The sequence below is a fragment of the Herpailurus yagouaroundi genome, unplaced genomic scaffold (assembly GCF_014898765.1).
Source record: "Herpailurus yagouaroundi ecotype Mexico unplaced genomic scaffold, PumYag 28, whole genome shotgun sequence".
Lineage (NCBI taxonomy): Eukaryota > Metazoa > Chordata > Mammalia > Carnivora > Felidae > Herpailurus > Herpailurus yagouaroundi.
In genome coordinates this window covers 32,162,615-32,166,869 of record NW_024412376.1, presented here as the reverse complement: position 1 = coordinate 32,166,869, position 4,255 = coordinate 32,162,615, and the positions used below count along the sequence as shown (strand labels likewise).

General features: G+C 37.6%; 1 pseudogene; it reads right to left on the bottom strand.

The window, feature by feature from the left end:
• Positions 1-709: 709 nt before the first annotated feature.
• LOC121017408 (cell cycle progression protein 1-like) lies at positions 710-3,653 on the bottom strand (annotated as a pseudogene).
• Positions 3,654-4,255: the final 602 nt, after the last annotated feature.

Here is a 4,255-nt window from a genome sequence, read left to right as displayed (position 1 = left end):
CTCATTTGCCAGAAGGTCAAACTGGAAGTCACATATATGTCTATGAATAGAAATTAAAAGGGAAACTCAGATGTTCCAGAAGATGAAATTCTGAACTGTGTTTAAATCTTTCCTAGAAATAGACATTGCTGGGTAGAAATATTCAGATGCTGCATAAATAAGCCTGTAAACATTGGGCAAGATTCATGGAACTAGCAAAAAAACAAAACAAAACAAAAAAAACCCAAAACAAAACAAAACAGTCAACTGCTTTACCAAATATCACTACTGAGGAAATGTATAAAACATGTCACAAAGTATAAAATCATATTTTAATATAAAATCATATTTTAATACAAATGCCAGATTTTAAATAAAGACCTTTAGATTTCCTCATGGTGAGTTTTATTGTTTCTTCTACAATATTCAGATGTCCAAGAAATTTCACAAGAGAACAAGTCAGCAAACTCATAAGAAGGCAGCAAATTCATCACAAGTCAATGGGGCTCTTGAAGCCAAAAAAAAAAAAAATCAGCAAAGCTCAACTACAGGAAAATGCAAGTTAGTAAGCTTTTGCTTGATGCTTCTGAGTAATAATGTAGAGTCATCAAACTGATACTTAGGAATGACAGACATTATCTTGATAATTTCATTTCAGTTTCAACGCCAAACATTGTGGACAGCATCCATGTTTCTGTTACTATTTTCTAATTTAAGTTAACCATGATGATCAATATTTAGGGTCAAAAGGTAACTGCCCCAATTCTATTTCAAGATCTGCCATGTGTCTTCCATTACCACAACCATATTTATGTCTTTTACATTCTCTTTTAGAAGATTGTGGCTAAGGGTGCTTCTGCTTTTGTTTTCGATGCCTGGAGTTTTCAATATTTACCATTCATTGTTTTTTATCTGGTTGACTGCGGAAAAGATTAGAGGAAAGAGTGTGACCAAAGAAGTGTCTATGTATATATATGCCCATCCACTTTTCCAACACTCCACCATTATCTGATATTACTTCATGTCTTTAAGATAATCTTTAACATCATTAGCAAAGTCAGTGAAGAGCCTCTGATCATATATAAAGATACCACTTAGGAAAACTTATTGATAAATGGATCATTCTTCCTAATGATGAAAACCATCAAGTTTTTCTACTAAATATTTTTTAATTAAATAAATTCATCTATCCTTACAGGATTCAATACTTTCATATTAAAAAATTAATGGATTCCTGTTGAACACATTCAATACACTGGAACAAGACTTCTGAAAAAAATCATAATTTTCATTAGTCATGCTCAGCACTGCACTTCTGTGAATTTGTATTTTTTTTTCTAAATTCTTCAGAGTGAATTGGCTTTTCTTTCCTTCACTCTCTTTACCTCTATTATTCTTGTTTTATGTACGTGCCTATACTGTGAGTGTAAACATTCACTAAAGACTGTTGTTGGGCGTACCGGGTGGCTCAGTTGATTAAGCATCGACTTGGGCTCAGATCATGATCTCATGGTTCCTGGGTTTGAATCCCACATCGAGCTCTGTGCTGATAATTCAGAGCCTGGAGCCTGTGTCTTCCTCTCTCTCTGCCCCTCCCCTGCTCATACTCTCTCTCTCTCTCTCTCTCTCTCTCTCTCTCTCTCTCTCTGTCTGTCTCTCACTCTCACTCTTTCTCCCCCTCTCTCAAAAATGAATAGAAATTTTTTTAAATTAAAAAAAAAAAAAGACCTTTGTTGGCTTTTTAGCTGCTGCTTTTGTGGCACCAAATCTTTTATTGTCCTTTTCATCAAGGATATTCTTGGTGGTATCTTTTTTTTTTTTTTTCAACGTTTATTTATTTTTGGGACAGAGAGAGACAGAGCATGAACGGGGGAGGGGCAGAGAGAGAGGGAGACACAGAATCGGAAACAGGCTCCAGGCTCTGAGCCATCAGCCCAGAACCTGACGCGGGGCTCGAACTCACGGACCGCGAGATCGTGACCTGGCTGAAGTCGGACGCTTAACCGACTGCGCCACCCAGGCGCCCCACTTGGTGGTATCTTTGAAATGCCTAAAAGTGGATTTAACTGAACCTGAGATTTTTTTTTTCAGATTTTCTTTCACAGCTGCCTTAGCCTGTTCAATTTCTTCTTTATGATGCCTCTCTAAATCCTTGGTAGAATTCTTCATAGCATCAAATTTTTCCTTCACCAAACCCAAAATGTTTCCTTTGACTTATTTTTAGCCCTGTTGTTTCCTCTGCCCTCTTTCTTTTTTCCATCAGTTTCTTGTTTTACATTTCAATCTTTTGCCTCAATATAGAGTCTTTCCCACAAATCAGAATGCTGCTGTTCAAAGTTTAGCTTCTGCTCCAATTTGGTGAGTCCTTCCCATCAGATTCTATTTCCTTTTTTTCACTCAATACATTGGGAGAGTCTGAGTTGCTATATGACTCACTAGAGTTTCACTGCTGATGTTCCGCCTTTAAAGCCATGGTTATTAGTTGTTCTCTCTCCATTTCCCTCCTTAGCATCTTTGCTTCTGTGAAAAGAGTCTCCCTTTGGTTAAGAAAGCTTTGTGTGTTTAGTTCTTTTTTCCAGATTCTGCTTAAGTTTCTGATTTTCCGTAACCAATTCAGTCCCTGTCCCTTTATCTTCCAATATACTAATCTGTTCTCTTAGTTTCCTTAACTCTTCCTTTAATGAAGATAAGGCTTTTTCTTCCTTCTACAGAGATATTCTTAAATATTGATTTTATGTATCAGGGTTCTTTTTCTGAGTCTCAAAAGACATTCTTCCTTCAGTAAGGGCCCAACATCTTGCAAGGTTTTCCTTCAATGACTTATAATCTATAAAAGATTCTTGTTCCTGTTTCCTGTTGGGAAATATAATCCTTCATATCATTCAGTTCATCTTCATGTATCTTTCTGACTGTTGATGTTTCTGAAGCTGAAGTATGCCACAGAAATATCCAAATCCCATGCCGATTGCAATCACGAATCAAGTATAACACACTTATTGAGACCACTGTTGAACTGCCATTTACACAATTCCTTAGAGGGTTTGGTGTCTTGTTTGGCAAGTAGCTGCTCCTCAGATTCTGAGATAAGAACACTCTTCCTCCTAGCATGCCATCATCTAAAGTCAGGACTAGGCTGATGACTGATTTCAATACTTTTTGATTCGTCATCACTAGCCTGTGATGAAAACAAAGTTTCTGGATTACAGGATGTATCCTGGGTGCTAGAAAAAGAGCCCATGTTAAAGTCTTCTGGACTCTGTGCCTCTCCAACAATTATAGCTTCTTAATTTCCAATTTCTTCTAACTTAGGTGGCTTACGGTTAACAATATCAGAATCATCACGGACAGCTCCAAAAGAGACATTGTCTTCAGATGACTTTTCTTCTTCTCTCTCAAGTGCTGACTTTGTTTCCTCCAAAGCTGGATCAGCAGTTTCTTCTTCCATTAACACTGTGCCATTTTAGCTACTCTTTCCCTCCTCTGATTGCAATACTTGTAGCTTCTCTTGCTCTAAAGATGTACATTCTGGAGCGAGCTCACAGCTGTCACTGGTTGTACCATGTTCAGAATTCACCATCTCTACATCAGACCCCTCATGATGGATAACAGTCCAACCATAAGATAAATCACTGTCACTGGAATTTTCAGACATTTTTCAGGTCTGAACGGACAGCACTACCTCCATCTTAATGAGGTAGATGCTACAGTGGTGGCGGTCATAGCCTGTAGACAGTACTTTGATATCTGTACTTCACACCCAGTTCTAAGCCCTACATGTCTCTGTTTTGTAGTCTTCATGGCTTGGAACTCTAATTAGTGCAACATAGGATTGGCAGCATCAGTTTTTAAGGTGACAACACTGAGTTATTTCCAGGAGGGCAACGATCCCAGCATTAGAGAATATTACCCCTCCCAAAATGTCTGAAATTTGAGAATTTGAGACTATCTTCCACAAGTGTCCTTCTATAGTATCTAAACGTTCAGGGTCAATAAGTGTTCCCAGTAGAGAGTCAGTGCTTAGTAAGTACTTGTTGAATCAATAGTTAGAGAAAATGGCTGCCTATGAATAATTTGTACTAAATGGATTTGATGGATAAAACCACCTCCTCTACTAGGTGGTCAGTGTCTGAGTATCACCTTGTATTTCTGTGAGGTGACGCAGAGTGCACTTTTGAAGAAATGAGAGTGTAATAAGATGCAATTTAAATCCATATGTTTTGGAGGTAAATAGTATAAATGTACTTACCAAACAAGCTTACTGTGAGGAATACATGAT